At 43.4% G+C, this 16,616-nt stretch overlaps 1 protein-coding gene and 1 pseudogene across 1 annotated transcript in view; one reads left to right on the forward strand and one right to left on the reverse strand.

Annotated features, from left to right (window-relative positions):
- Positions 1-1,763: 1,763 nt before the first annotated feature.
- LOC118969888 (ADP-ribosylation factor-like protein 6 pseudogene) lies at positions 1,764-2,413 on the reverse strand (annotated as a pseudogene).
- A 10,983-nt stretch (positions 2,414-13,396) lies between these two features.
- The window catches only part of LOC108408991 (DNA excision repair protein ERCC-6-like 2), a 57,010-nt gene continuing 53,790 nt past the window's right edge, over positions 13,397-16,616 (forward strand). The window contains exon 1 of the mRNA XM_073228842.1: positions 13,397-13,631. The gene's annotated coding sequence lies outside the window, so the exon portion shown is untranslated. The remainder of the gene's footprint in view (positions 13,632-16,616) is intronic.

Genomic DNA, 16,616 nt, shown 5'->3' on the forward strand with positions numbered 1-16,616 from the left:
GGCTGTTATGAGGAGTCAATGAATTAATATACATAAAGTGCTTTCAAAGTGCCTGGCACATAGTAAAAACTATAAAAATATTTATTATCACCACTATATTTCTAACCAAACTTTAAAAAAAATAACTACTATTCTTCTATGACCTTTAGCATTACTTGGGGACTTGAAATTTGTAAAAGATTTAATTTGTCCTTGGTTTATTCAAAATCCCCAAAGAAAGTTTAACATTGTATGTTGATGAAGCCTCCAAATGTGGCATTAAAATCAAATTGTCAGAAGAGTCAATAATAGTCATCTTGAGGCAGCCCCTTGCAATCTCCAGGAGTGTCCGTAATAAGAGTCACTCTGAAATGTAATAACTAAGTTACCCAAAACATTCGATTAAACACAGTTAAGTGTTTGCCAATCATTATAGTATTTCTGTCCAGCAACAGAAATAGACAAACCTATTTTAGCATCCACTTAAGTGAACTTTTAATACCGGTTTATTTTTTACACTAAAAAGAGAGTATAATCAGAAGTCAGAAAATATGCACAAAGTAAGTTAAAACCAGAGTTACATGCAGGATGTATTTGCCTTAAGTATTCTTGATATTAACTATATTATTTATGGAAATCCCATCATGGTATGCAAAAAATTCCAAAGGAAAAAAATAACTTAAGCAAATAGGAGAGAATTCATAATTTTTAGCAGACAACCTATAAATGAAAAACAAATACATAAAACTCAGTCCTTTTCTTATTTATAAAGCACAGGCTGAATAGGGCCACATATAAATATTTAAATGCAAAACATGCAGTATAGCCTATACATCCCCTAGACAACGCACCACCCTGGACTCTCTTGTCCCCTCCTGGCATAAGCCGGGAGCTCTGTTCTTTCACTTTATCTCTAAATAAAAGCCTGTAACTTGCTCTCCTAAAAAAAAAAACAAAAAAACAAACATGCAGTATACATTTTGAGCGTTTTATGAGGTGTTTATATTGCAATGTAGAGCTTAATGAATTAAATTTTGTAATACAGTGTCTAAATATGAAAAAACACTTGTTTGAGCTTTAAGGCAATAAATTTTAATAGCATAATGTTAAAAAAATGTGTTAAATAATAATAAATGCAATAACCTCAGCTTATACATACTTATATGGCATCCTGTGACTACTATACTCAGCTTGCTTCTACCTATTCTTTACATGGGAATGTTTAGTGGGAACAGGTGTTTATAGATTATAAAGTAGATTGGGAGATCAGGGAAAAAAGGAAAAAGTCAGTACTTCTCTGCTAATTATTTGCATAGGTGTGAGTTACTACAGTTGGTGGAATACTAGTTAACTTAGTATCAATGTAGCTTTTATGAATTATTTTGATCATAGTTATTTATGCCCAGAGTTTAAAAATATGAAGTATTAACTGACTTAAACAAAGAAAAAATAGCAGTCCCTTCCTTGTCTCTGACATTCTCCTAACCCCATCCTAGTCTCCTGACCCAGGGGTATAGAGGGAACATACCGCTTTTAGGTCCCAGTTTCTTGTTTATAAGACAAAACAAATAATAGAACCTACCATGTAAGGTTACTGTGAGGATTAAATGATGCAGAATCCTGTATATGTTAAAAATATAGCAACAGCTGTTATGTTACTGCTATCTTATGGTAGATGAGGATTTTAATTCTTTTAAAACACCCTTTCTCCATCCTCCTAAAGTAGTTACAGGGTATCAGTTTTTTGTTGAATTATGTTCAGTGTTTTAATCATCATGTCCTTTTTATAGTTGAGGCAACTCTACATTAATGAAAATCTCATTTTGTACACCTTGCAATCCTTCTCCTTTTATGACATCACTAGCACAAATATGCCATGGCTTATCTTTGATATTCTCTAAACACAGCAACTGAGACACTTTTACAGATGTCACTGCATCTCTAAGTTCCATCTTGTTTGCAAAGAATAAGATGGGTATTCGGTGGTGCTTACTATCTGGATGATTCAGAAGAATATCAAGTTCTTCTTTGGCCACAACCATTCTTAATCTATCGCTACTATCAATGACAGACATAATGGCTTGTCCCTCTTTATAATAGTGTTCTCAGAGATTTCTGTACCTTCCTTGACCTGACATGTCAAACACAGTAAAAGGCAAACTATAGACGATTGAAATTTCTCTATGTGAATCTTATTGTTGGAACTATATCTTGTGATTGAGCATTTGAGGGTTTAAGTTTGTTGATGATTGTTGTTTTGCCACTATTATCCAGGCCAAGGCACAAAACATGAACTTCCTTATTCTTCAAGCCAAGCAAGCCTGAAAGTCTGTCTAGCAATCCCATAATGTGATTCAAGTATTTACAAACCAGCTGGTCTTTGAGGTTGGTCCTGCAGGCCTAGGCGCTCGCGAAGAACAGCAACAGACACACTCGCTCGCATCCGCCTCTGGGATGGGAATCTGGTGCTGGCTTCTCTCAGCCTTCCTCTCTATGCATCCATAGGAAGGATCCGTGGTCCGGAGCAAAAGTCTCCTCTACAAGGGTGAACTGGTAGCCTGTGTCAGCCGGAGCCTCAGTGGCTGGGCACTCTCCTTGCGCGTGGCGTTCCCCTGGCAACCTGATGTTCTTCCGGTCCTGAAGCCACGCTTTCTCCAAGTCAGAGACTGAAGAGCTCCCGAAACTGCCCCAGATACAGCGAAGCGTTTCGAAGATGTGAACACGATGGCGGTAGAACTGACGCCTTCCTGCGAGGAGCCGAGCCTGCTCCAGGCCTTTTAAATCAGCTTTAACTGATTTCACTGAAGAATGCCTATACTCTTAGTTTGTTATCTTTACCCTAGAGAATTAGTGTGACTCTGACTTTGCTAATGCTTAACTTGGAGTTTGGACAGGGACTTCTTTGCATATTGTTACATTGTTTCGACTGTAATTATCTTCTTTCCAGAGGCCCTCACTCTACTCTGCCTAAACCCACGGTCCCTGTCTCAGGCCCAGACTCCGCCTCCTGGGTGAGCACACATACTGGGGACCCAACAGCTGCCTCCTTGCCTTGCAGAGCATCAGAAAACCCACCTGCAAGAGCATCGGTCCTGGGGTGCTGGCTGTTTGAGCCCCATTGCCCATGACGAACACCTCTGCAGAGGGAGGCCCAGAGAACACCTTCGATTGGGCAGAAAGATGATGACCAGGAATCAAAGTGAGTGAGGAAAGCACCAGGGCCCCAAGTGGGATGGGTTCCCACAATTCTCACTTCATTGCTCCCCTTCCAGCAGGCAGAGCAAGTTGGGTCCTAGGAGGGAGGCATGGCAGGTAGCACTGGCAGCCTTCAGAGCCTTCTGTGATCTGACAGCTGGGGGAGCACTGCCCAATCACCGTGGACAAGGGCATGTTCTGAGGCCTGCTAGGCGGGGCCGGACTGCCAGGGGGTTGCAGCTTCTGCGTGCAGAACATGTTCACAGCATGGCACACTCAAAAACTAGCCGCCCATCTTCTTAGTTCTCGGCGAGTAAAACTGCTCCACCACTTACCTGCCATGTGATCTGGGGCAAGGCATTTAACCTCTCTGAAAGTGTTTGCCCAACTGAACAATGGGGATAAGCGTGGCCAGGGCACTAAGTAACTTACACTACATCAAGCATGCAAAGGGTGGGAATGTGAGGAGCTGTCCTAAGAGAGCTTGTCTATAGGAGAGGAGATTCCAAACACCACTCTCTTCTGTGTCCTTTGATGATGTGAGTCCAGGTAAGTTCTGAAAGTGTGTGCCCACAGCATGTTATAACTCTCTTCTGACTTTTTAAAATTAAAATGTCACATTAGTTTGACCACGCATTTTCCTGCCTGTCCCAAGGAAGAAGCTGAGAAGCTGTGGCCCTTGTCACAGAAGTAACGTGTGTGACTGGTGGTGTCCCTGTGAGTCACACAGGTCTGGCAGCCCAGAGTGAACCTCTCTGCCTGTGTGCCTGGTGCTGCCCTTGATCAGGGCACTTCTCTCAGCTGCAAAACTAGCAGGTTGGTCCCTGTGCCCTGAGGCCCCTGCCGGCTCACACGTCACAAACCCAGACCCTGTCAGCCTGACAGCATATTGTTTCATGTGTCTGACTCTGGGCTTCCAGGTTCTTATGCCACATTGGGTGAGGGGATTAGGGCTGTGTGGACGGATGAAAAGGCAGATAAAGTGAAATCACTTCATTAAGTATATAATCTCCTAATTTGTGCTTCTGTCACCTGTCCTTGCTGACCAGTTGCTCATAGTAAATCCTATTTCCATTAAAGCTTAGGCTTCATTAGAATGCCCCTTCTGGACAGTTAGTTAGGACTTTCCCCTTGAACACAACGGCTCACCTTCCTCAAGGAAGACTTGGAGTGACTGTTTGAATGTGAATATGTTAATTTCTCCAAACCCTAAGCCCTCCTATAGGAGTAAGTCTAAATGACTGACTTACCATGACTGACATCTGTTCTAGTTATACATCTGAAGAGAGCTCTGAGATCCAGTGTCCAGGGACCCCAGTGTGCAGGGACAGCATGCAACTCTCTCTCTGTGCTCCAATGCATTTTTCATTGTGTGTATCTAGCACTCCATGTGAGGCCATAGGTCTTTGACAACATTAGCTAATATTTTCCTTATAAATCCTCTCAGCCCCCAGATACTGCTCTCAGCCCAGTTGTTTTTACAAACTATTTCTTCTAGTGTATTTCCCTATTATAATCATCTAAACTACTTCGTAAGTTAAATATGATTGTTAAGAAAACAATATGCTCTTGAAGCTGTTTAGTAAAATATTTTATTTTGGCCAAACTCACTGATGAGAAGTGTGTTTGAGATATCAGCTATAAATACTGATCATCAAAGCTGGCAAGACTGTGGTCCTGTCCTGGTAATTACTAAATGGAAGGCACTCATCCTAGAAGACTAGAAAATAGTCTTGCTCAGGAAGAGGGAAACAAAGTGCATTGAGGGAATGCTCCCAAAGTGACTTGGACAGTTCCAGCCATATAATTTCCTTTTAGAAGTATGTTTTGTCTGGACTGGGCTGAATTTGGAGGGTGGCACAAGCCAAAAGGCAAATGACAGAGGTGTGATTTCCATGTCATATAAAATCTACTAAAAAATAGACACAACAAACCGGTAGGAGCAACATAAAGTGGATGAATAAATATCTGTAAAAAAGATATAGAAATGGTCAATAAACCCATGGAAAGGTATTTGACCTCACTCAGAATTAATGAAATACAGACTGAAGCAATTCTGAGAGCACCACTCATCTCTAAATTTGGCCAGGATTGAAATGTTTACTAGCTCCTGGGTTGATACAGATTAAGTGAAGCATGCGATCTATGGTGGAAGAAAAATCATGCAGCCATTGCACAGGACAATTTGACAGCATGTATACAACTTGAAAAGGACATGGTTTGACTCAGCATTTCCCTTTATAATCATATAGACACAAGTATGCAGGGGCATATACACATTGTTCATAGGAATAAAATACTGCAAACAAGCTAAATGTAAATCAGTAGGGGATTTGTTAACTAAGTCATGGTGAATCCACCCAAAAGAATATTGTTCTCAAATCTAACCTCAGAATACATGGTGAGGCTGGCCCTGATGGTCAAGTCCTCCACCCGGTTGGCCTGGTTCACGTCTGTTAACTTGGACTCTGTCTCATCCCGAAACAACAACCCGCCGTCAGCGGGCTGACAAAGTCTAGGGTTCCTGCCAAGTGTCAGTTCTAGATTGACATACCTTTGCTGAAGTAAAATGTCACCTGGGCAGAGTGCTTTGCCGGACAGGTAGCAGATACTTCTAATGACACCTAGTCCTATCCACGGCCATTTTAATTTCAACAAAACTCATGATTCTTTTCTGGGAGACAGGTGCTTCACAATTCAGTATCCATCCAGCCTTTCCCACCACTCTGCTGAGCCTTTCAGACTCCAGTCCTTTCCCATCTCCTGGGTTCAACATGCAAGGTCAGGCTTTGCCTCCTGACCCCCTTCTCCGTCCTGTGGGTCAGGGCCTGTGCCCTCTCCCACACTGGAACCTTCCTGCCCACTCCCGCCCACCCCATGTTCTGCTGGCCCAGGCGGGTCCATGACTCCATCCCGGGTGCTCCCATTCCCGCTGTGTTTTCCAAAGGACAGTCGTGATTATAGGGAAGCCATGTCCTCAGCTGAGCAGCTCTTGTGGAGCCACACCTACACTCATCATCCCTTGCTGTTGCTTTGACCACCTGCCCTGGGCTGGAGTGGTGGGCTCAGCTGTGCCTGGTGGGTGAAACAGCCAAGTCTTCAGGTTCCCAGGCTGGTGTGGGCCCAGGGCGAACATTTTCTGGGTGGGGCGAGACTCTCCCAGGATCAATCTTGTTTTTATCAGAAGCTGTTCTGCAGTGCAACACCTCATTGGCAGGAAGCGAGGCTTGGGCCCATTCTCTCTGAGCAGTTTGCTACAGACTTTCTTTTTCCTTCTCTCCCTTCCCATCCCAGGACCTTAAGGGCAAACAAAAAACCTGTTTTGCAAAATGTAGCAGATTTATACTGTATCTACATTTGGTGCAATCAGTTGTATGCTGCTTCAGAGATAGTTCTATAGAAAAAGAAAATAGGACCTTAAGCCATAAGTATGATTGGACTCTTCTTTCTGGGAAAACCTAAATTCTAAGTCCCAGAAAGTGTAGCTGGGGGCAGGCAGGAGGGCGCCGGCTGCTGTGGCTTCACTAGGGTTGAGCCCTCCTGTGTTTGACAAGCACAACACAACTAGCTGTGTGCGGAACCCAAGCCACAGGGAACTGCTTCGGGCGCCCACAGGAGGAGTCACAGTATTCTCTGTATTGCATTTTTTTACTAATTTTTAATTTTGTTTAGTAAGCTAAGCTGCTGTTTAATGTAGAAAAGTGATGGATTGTAAAAGCATGAATATGCTCATCTTCCTTCAAGAAATGCTATTAAGAAAAATAAACTTCCCATTTTCTGAGGCATGAAAAAAATAATCTGCCTCCAGCCTCATTTCTGAGTCCTTTTCTCTATCACTCTATTCTCATCCTACCAGCCCCCCTGCACTTTATACAGTGGTAATGTGGACATGATGGATGACTGGGACACAGCTGCATCTTCCCACCAGCAAGCCCTGAGCACTCAATTTGGACACTGTGAAAGCCCAGCCCAGCCTTTTATCCCTGGGGGGACCTCCCTGACTACCTTTCTCAGAAGGGAGCTTTCCTTGAAATATGAGCTCTTCAGAACGTATTTTCTGTCAGTGAACACAGCCTGCCTTGCAATAGGTCATGTGTGCTCTCCGTGTCCTAGAGATTCCTGGAGAAATGCATTTTCATCAGCATTATCAATTCATCCTGTATAGTGCCTGGCACAGTGTTTGCATATACTAGTTGGTTATTTGTTGTGGGGATGGTGGTCGAAGAAATGAACTCAGCACTCTTAGGAAGACATTTTTTAGCATATCAGAAATCCATACAAGAATATGCATGTTGACAGCTGGAGGCCAGAGGAGGGTCACCTTGGTCCAGTGAAAGGTAGTAATAACCACCTCTGGGTAGGATTTTCAAGTTTGCAAAGGAACTGTCTGTAATTTTAATCAATAGCCAGGATATCAATGCTCACCTCATTTCATTGCTGAGGTGAGTGGCACAAGGTCAAATAGCCAATTTGTTACAAAGCAAGAGCAGCTTGTGCAAACTTAGATGCAGCTAGAAATCACCCCTGAGGAGCCTGATCAGTGGTCTAGATGGAATCCTTGGAATCTTCATTTTAAGAGCTTCTCAGCAGATTGAGTTGCTGATTACAGCTGAAACACACTGGCAGCCCCCCACCCTTGCATTGGGTGACTTCTCAGGTGGGAGCCCTGGAAGGGCCTCTCTCCTGTGCGGGGCTCCGCCCAGGACTACATCCATTCTTTGGGGTGAGCCACGCACAGTGTCCCCCTCTCCTGGTCAGGAGCACTCAGTCTCCCCTTTTGTCAGGCAAAAGGACAGTGACAAGCCACTGACCACGTGGGGCATGCAGGGGAGAAAGGGTTGGGCCACCTTTGGAACTCACCTCTGGAGTTCTCCCATGTACATGCCAACGAGCTCCTAAAATGTATTCCCTGCCTCCCTCATCCTCTAATAACTTTTGAGGGCTCCTTGACTCCCGACTCAGTTCATTTTTAGACCCGAGTTCTCTTATCTACCTAGATCTGTACCTCTGCCAGCCTAACACACCTCCTCTGGTACCCAGAATTAGGATTCACAGACTTGCCCTCCTCCTACCTCGCTGTGACTCACAGAGCATAGGCACAGTCTCAGCACAGCACAAACAGCCCCTGCCCACCTCACTGCCCCCACACAAACTGCTCCACACTTGGCTTGTCACAACTATGTCCCTGGAGCTTTATCATAGCAAAATAGCTATGCAAATAAACTTGAGCTGGTTGGCATCTGCTGAATCTCTGGGGAAATGCTCATGACATAAATGACCAAGGTATTGGCTCAAAAAGAGGGTCTGCTGTCCATAGTCTCTTGGGATGTTCCTTAGCAGAAACTGTGCCATCAAGAAGACATAAAACAAAATATAGGCCCTGGGGGAAAAGGATATAACCAGAGATCCACAGAGGTGCTGAGAAATGTCTACTTTCCTCAGAGGTGGATTTCAGCTAATGATACAGATGAAGCAAACAGGATTCTAAGGAGAGAATGAGCAGATAGGAAAGGAGCTTTGTTGATATTTAACCTTTTTTCCCCCTACAGAATGAGCTGTGTTTTTGCATCTTTTTATATTTTTCTCAAAGCTGCAGGCAGACAGCACACCTGTACTGCAGGCAAAACTACCCAGTCTGCAGGATCTTTGTGCTGACTTTGTGGGCTGGTATGGGTAGCATTTCCATTATTGGCCGTCTCCAGTGTGCAGGCCCCAAACTCTCAGTCTGGGGTGCGGGCTCAGCACATATGAAGCCCCTATGGGATGTTCCTTTAGAGCTATCCCATGGGCACCTCCTCTTGTCTTGCTCCTACAGGGATGCCATATCACCGGCCTGTTAAATCAGGAAGGAAAGAGTGAGCCTGAAAGTGTCAGTGGGAAAGCACTTGGTATCTGATGGCAACTACATTCATTCATTGAGGCTCATCATGAAGTACAGCAGTATAATGTACTGAGGTTGTACCATCAATAAAATAGTGCATTCTGACAATCTGTGTTGGGCAATGCAGATCCACCCCTGAACCAACTTCCCCTCTGCCCTCACAACAGGGAACAGGAAGAAGCTAAGGTTTCCTGTGTGGTCTGGGGCTGCACCTCCTGAGGATGCCAGTGCCAAGTCTTTCTGTTACCTCATATTTCAGATTACTTGCCTTGATCCCTTTGTTAGATGCTTTTATGTCTAAGTAAACGTTGTCCTCTGCTGTTTTTTTGCCTTTATTGCAGTAGCACATATACACATCTGGCATTGGTTGCCACCTGCCAAGTAATCTAAATGTACAGTGTGTAAATGGACACATTGTTAATTCAAAGGGCAAACTGGCAATGAGAACTGCCGGAAATCATAAAAGAAAAGAATCATTGATTTTGCTATAGTATTGTTGGAACTGGAGGCAAAGTTTTAAGATTGTCCAGAAATAAAGGAACTATCCTCTGCGTGACACCTCCGAGCTCCCAGAAGCCCTACCCTTTCTAGAGCTGCAAAGGCTGAAGTGTGAGGCTAACTGGAGTGGCATCTCTCTCTCTCGTTATCAAAGTTTATGTAAATTATACAAAACCCTATGATATTGGTTTATCTACTATCTTCCTAATGGACTAATATACAAATAATATGCTCATGTTCCAGGGAACTCATTTAATTGCCAACTATTTCATTTTAATTTCCAAGAATGCTAGCAAAAGTTGCATGTTTATACTGTTGGTGAACACAGCAGAATGTATAGGGACAGAGCTTTTCATGGTCCATTATGCAGAAAAATTTGTAAACAAGGTGTTTTGATGAAACATTTATACACATAAAACAGTTGGTAACTGTGAAGTATAGACTCAAAGGCTCTTCCGCTCTGACTCCTTCTGGCCAAGGCCCTCCCCTATTTAAGGGCCTGAACAGAAGGGGGTCTTGTCCCTAGAGGGGAGTTGTGTCAGCAGAAACAGATGAAAATATGAAATCTGTAGCTTTTCAGTTAGAATAAAATCTGTTGCTCTGGATAATACAGAAGGATTTAAAGTTAGTGTGTTTTTCACACACCATAAGAGCATCAGCTTTAAAACTTAACAGAGGCACTAGTCCCCCACCACTGAAGAGAGGGGCAGGTGTCGTGCTGCCTATATCAGTCCTGGGCTCCAGGCACCTTGTGCTGAGCAAGGAGCTCTGTGCCCAGCTCTCTCAGAGAGGAGGGCAGATCAAGATCAAAGGGTTCTGTGCAGGGTTTTGAAAGCCCTTCTCTTCCTTTACCTGGTGATTCAGAGAAAAATCCTCCATTCTAGGATGGAAAGTGGTAAAACATAAAATGGTAAAGAAAGGTAAAGTAGTAAAAAAACATCTAAGATTAGAAATCTGTTTATACACTGTGCACATTACCAGGAAAAAGAGCAGGTTGCACAATGCTGAATATGGAAGCATTAAGAGTAGAAAACTCATCATGTCCACCAGGTTGGCCGTCAGTACACATCCAGGAAATAGGGGCCACAGTTAAACATCTACGGTTTGTATCTCAGAGAGCAGCCTGTGCCCTTGGCCAGGAACACAGACACTAGAAGACAGGTAGCATTCTTCCTCGGGCCTCCCTGTCTCGTCTCCCTCTACCTGCTGTGCTGGTGGGCAGACCACAGCACTGGCATGAATCATTGAGACAGGGACTGTAGGCTTGGACAGAGTAGGGTGAGGGCCTCTGGGGGAAAAAAAACAAGATAATACATTGTGGGATTTACTTTGGTCTGCTGGGGAGACCAGCTTATTTTTCTGACTTTACCCAGGTGCTGCTTTTCCTCCTCCAGCCCTAACCAAGTGATTTGCAACCTGGGCAATAGATATAGCAAGCAAGCCCAAAACAATGTAGTAAAAACAGGAAGGATTCCATCTTGAAAATAAGATTGCATTTTAAAACCCAGTTAGTTAAAAAGTAAGTTTCTTAACATACTCTTTAACAAACAGACAATAACTCAGCCCACCTTGGGAGCAAAGCAGACAGTCTCCAGTGATATGCTTCCAGACCAGGAAACTGCTATCCTGGGAGGAAATCGGAGCAGTAAATTTCTTGTAAATAACCCAGAAGACTAATAAGAAACTTAATGTCTCTTCAAAGATAAACATTTTGAGACCACTTAGAAGGTGTGCACCCCTAGCCCTTTGTCTCTCAACCACCTGTAAATCCCCTAAACAATACACCACCCCCGGGACTCTTTTGTCCCCTCCTGGCATGACCCAGGAGATCTGTCCTCTCACTTTATCTGTAAATAAAAGTCTCTCACTTGCTCTCCTAAAAAAATAAATGAATAAATACAAATCAATACACCATCATCAAAAAATGATGGGGGAAAAAAACACATGATCATCTAAATTGATGCAGAAAAAGTATTTGGCAATATTCATCATTTTCATGATAAAAACATTCAATATAATAGGAATAGAAGGAAACTATCTCCATATAATTAAATGCCATATATAAAAAACCCACAGCAAAGATGACACACAACAGTGAAAGACTGAAAGCTTTCTAAGATCAGGAACAAGGCAAGGATGCCCACTCTCACCACTGTTATTCAACATAGTACTGGAAGTTCTAGCCAGAACAGTCAGACAAGAATAAAAAATAAAAGGTATGCAAATCAGAAGAAAGAGGTAAAATTGTCTGTTTGCAAATAGTATAATCTTATGTATAGAAAATTCTAAAGACTACAACAATGAATTGTGAGCACTAATAAACAAATTCAGTAAACTTGCAGGATATAAAATCAAGATACAGAAACCAGTTACATTTCTATACAACTGAAAAAATAAAATAACCCCACTTACAACAGCATCAAAAACAACAAAATACTTAGGAATAAATTTAACCAAGGAGATGGAAGATCTGTACTCTGAAAACTGTAAGACTGGTGAAAGAATTTGAAGACATAAATAAAGGGAGAGATACTCCATGTTAATGGATCAGAAGAATTAACATTGTTAAAATGTCCACACGACCCAAGGCCATTTGTACATTCAATGCTTTCCCTATCAAAATTCCAACGGCATTTTTCACAGAAGAAACACCTAAAATTTATATGGAGTCACAGACCCCAAACAGCCAACGCAATCTTGAGAAAGGAGAACAAAGCTGGAGGCATCACACTTCCTGATTTCAAACTTTATTACAAAGCTATAGTGATCAAAACTGTATGGCAGTGGCATAGAAAGATACATAGATGAAACAGAGTAGAGCTCAGAAATAAACCCACAAATATAGTCAATTAAGATTTGACAAAGGAGCTAAGAATACCCAATGCACAAAGAATAAACAGTGTTGGGAAAACTGGACAATCACATTCAGAAGAAAAATGTTGAACCCTTATACCACCCACAAAAATTAAGTACGAATGGATTACAGACTTAAACAACCTGAAACTGTAAAACTCCTAGAAGAAAACATAGGAAAAAAATAGTCTTCACATAGTCTTGGGAACAGTTTTTTATTAATATGACACCAAAAGCACAAACAACAAAAGCAAAGATAAAAATGTAGGGTAGTATGGGCATTTTAACAAGTCCTCTGATAGATGAATGTGAAATGTTTTTCTGTACTACCAGTACCTTTAATATCCCTCATCAATTGTACTTTTCCGCATATAGGTTTTTCACCTCTTTGGTCAAATTTAGTCCTAAATATTTAAAGTCTTTGCACTGAAATTGAGCATGGGATTTTTTTTATTTATTTCCTTTTTGAGTAATTTGGTGCTTTTGTTTTAGACACATGACTGATTTCTATATGTTGATTTTGTATCATGCAAGTTTTCCGTAGGGGTGTGTGTCATATCAGGTCCTCTCCTTACCTTGGGGTATTTGTAGCAGCGCGTCAATACACCCACATCCCCACATCCCCCTACCTACGCGTGCACACGAACGCGTATATATATGCAGGGGTGTATAGACATATCAATACATATGTAATGTATAAATTTCACCCCAATGTGCAAAACTGGTCAGGATTCTATTGTACATGACTGTGAGTCATTCTGAAATGGAAATGCAATCGGCATTCTAAGAGCTGTTTTCCTGAATGACAATCCCAGGTCATCCGTCTTGACCGGTGGAGCTGGCAGAGGGGACGCAAGGGCATCCAGTGATGACCGGGCACGACCTGAGTAGCTCTGACTTTTCTTCCCTGTCACCAAAGCCCGCATGGGACCACCTGCCAGAAGACTCAGCCCGCAGTTTCCCAACATCCCCGCCCCAGGTAGGAGGCACAGGTCAACAACTGTCCCCGCAAAGGCCTCGGCATTCTGCTTTCCCGCGCAGTGCGCAAGCGCCAGGAGGCGGTGCCCAGCATCCGGCCGCCCCACCCCCAGGCGCGCAGACGTCCGTATGCCGCGCCGCGCACTGAGTGACCCGCTTGCATTCGGGAAGGAGGCCGGAGAGGCTGGGTATGGCGGCTTTCGCTGAGCCTTGGATGCTGGTGGAGCTGGTCCAGGTGCTCTACGAGGTGAGCTCGTGGCTCGCGGCCACACCCGGCCCCGGGAGCGTGGACGGTGTGCGTGACTGTGTTCGGAGGCTTGGGCGGGCCTGGCCCGGTCCCTCGGCGCCCGTCTCCGGAAGGACTCGCGGGCGCACACCGCCCCGGCCGCTGAGCGTGGGGAGGAACCGACGAGAGCCAGAGCCGAGGGTCTCGGTTTGAGTCCCGGCGAGCGGGGAGTTCCCTCCGTGCCTGTCCCGGCGCGAAAGGAGCGCGTGGAAGAGGGCGCAGGGGAGAGGCTGGTCCTCAGAAACCAGAGTAGGAGCTGTTGATGAAACGGTGTGGTGGAAACAGCGGGAGATCTGAGTCTGGAAAGACCCTCGGGAAGTCGGGGCCTTGGAACTGTGCGGCAGGAACCAGGGGACAGAATTGCGATCCGTTAGCGTTTGTTTTTGTCGGGGCGTGAGATGAGAAAAGAAACCAGATGGGAAACTGCGTTTATTGTTCTCCAGGTATTTTTTTATATCCTTTGATTTCTTCCTTAATCCATCGGTTATTCAGTAGCGTGTTGTTCGGCCTCCACATGTTTGTGTTTTTTTCCAATTTTTTCTTGTTAACGATTTCTATTTTCATAATTTGGGGGGAAAAGATGCTTGATGACTTAAGCTTTCTTAAATTTGCTCTCTTGCTTTGTGGCCTTACATGTCATCTGTCATGAACAGTGTTGCATGTGTCCTTGAGAAGAAGGTGCTTTCTGCTGTTTGCTCTGGATGTTCTGTTTGTATATGTTAAGTTCATCTAGTCTAATGTGTTCAAAACCCATTTTCTGTATCCTGCAACTTTGCTGAATTCAGTTATTCTAGTAGTTTTTGGTGGATTCTTCAGGTTTTTTTAATGTTTAATATCATGTCAGCTGCACATAGAGACAGTTTAACTTCTTTCTTACCAGTTTGGATGTCTTTTACCTCTTTTTGCTTGTGGCTTTGATGGCTGTGGCTAGGCCCTCCAGAACTATGTTTAATAAAAGTGGGCAGAGGGGGCATCCTTGTTTTCTTCCCATTCTCAGAGAAAAGCTTTCAGCTTTTCAATGTTAAGTATAATGTTAGCTGTGGGTTTGTCATATATGGCTTTTATTATGTTGAGGTACTTGTCCTCTACACCTATTTCGTTGAGAGTTTTTATCATGAGTCGAGGTCGAATTTTGTCACATGCTTTTTCAGCATCTATGGAGATGATTTTGTGATTTTTGTCCTCCTTTTTGTGTATGCGGTGGATGATGGTGGATTTTTGAATGTTGAAGCATCCTTGCATCCCTGGAATAAATCCCACTTGGTCATGATGGATGATGTATTTGGCTTGCTAATATTTTGTTGAGGGTATTTGCATCTGTGTTTATCAGGGATATTGGTCTGTAATTTTCTTTTTTTGTGGTGTCTTTGCCTGGTTTTGGTATTAGAGCGATGCTGACCTCATAGTTTGGAATTCCCTTCTCGTCTCCTTTTTGGAATACTTTGAGACGAAGGTGTATTAGCTCTTTAAATGTTTGGTAGAATTTGGCTGTGAAGCCATCTGGACCTCCACTTTTGTTTTTTGGGAGTCTTTTGATCACCAGTTCAATTTCATTGCTGGTAATTTGGTCTGTTCAGATTTTCTGTTTCTTCCTGGGTCAGTCTTGGAAAGTTGTATTTTTCTAGGAAGTTGTCCATTTCTTCTAGGTTGTCCAATTTATTGGCATATAATTTTTTTGTAGTATTCTCTGATAATTCTTTATACTTCTGTGGTATCCATTGTGATTATTCCATCTTCATTTCTTGTTCTGTTTGTGTGTGTACACTCCTTTTTTCTTGATAAATCTGGCTAGGGGTTTATCTTTTTTTTAATTTTCTCAAAGAACCAGCTCCTGGTTTCATTGATTTGTTTTTGTATTGTTTTATTCATCTCTATTTTATTTATTTCTGCTCTGATCTTTATTATGTCCCCCTTCTACTGACTTTGGGGTTCATTTGTTCTAATTTTTCTAGTCTCTTTTTCCATTATGATTTTATTAATGTCGAGAAGGTCAAATTTACCCAGGAGGAGGCCCTCTTCCTTCCGCCATGCCTGTGGCATGTGGTGTCCTTGTGAGTACGTGGGCACAGCCCACATGGTCACTCACACTACCTGGTGAGGTCACTGTGCTTCTTGGCACTTACCCCAGCTCTTGGTCTTTGCTGGTCTTGCTTCATGATAAGAACTTAGAAACCATGAGCTGGGGACAGCTTTCTTCCCACAAGCAAATTTACACACTTGGGTTCATGTGTGCTAGATAGGTTGTGAGGAGGACAAAGTGAGGGCTGCTGCAGCCTGTTCAGCTGGGTACCACTGTCAGAAGCTCCTGTCTGTAGCCCAGGCCACCGTCAGCTCATTGGGCTTTTAAGTGACTCTTTTAATTTTAGCTCTGGCATTTACTTTTGTTTCCTCTTTCCCTTTTTAACACCATAACCAGAATAATCTTTTTCAAAAATGCTCATCTGGTTGTGTCAGACTCCATATAAGAGCTTCCATTGTTCCTAAAATAAACTTTATTGATTTTTTACTTACTATGATTTTGTTTGTTCTGGACCCCCTCTTCAGGCTCATTTTGTGCCATTCTCCCTCAGGGGGTCATTCTGTGGCCTTACAGCCTTGAATGCATTTCCTCTACCTCATGGCCTTGTATGTGCTCATCCTGAGCCTAGAATGTTGCTTCTCATCTCATCTGCTTAATGCCAGCTCATCCTGCTCTCCCCACACTGAAACCACCTTTGCAGGAAAGCTTCCGCCAGCCCCTCCAACCAGACAAGACCCTGCTGCATGTGGAGAAATCTTACAGAGCAGTTCGGTGTCCTTGTGAACCCTGGGCCACATGGGCACTCATTCTGCCTGTCAAAGCCCCTCTGCTTCTCAAGCCTCCCTGCATGTGTGCACACACCCCCTCTGCTCTCTTGCCTCAAATTCCCTGGACTGCTTCTCTTGTAGCACTTCCACGGTTTATAC

Source organism: Manis javanica, chromosome 2, assembly GCF_040802235.1.
Source record: "Manis javanica isolate MJ-LG chromosome 2, MJ_LKY, whole genome shotgun sequence".
In the NCBI taxonomy this organism is placed as follows: domain Eukaryota; kingdom Metazoa; phylum Chordata; class Mammalia; order Pholidota; family Manidae; genus Manis; species Manis javanica.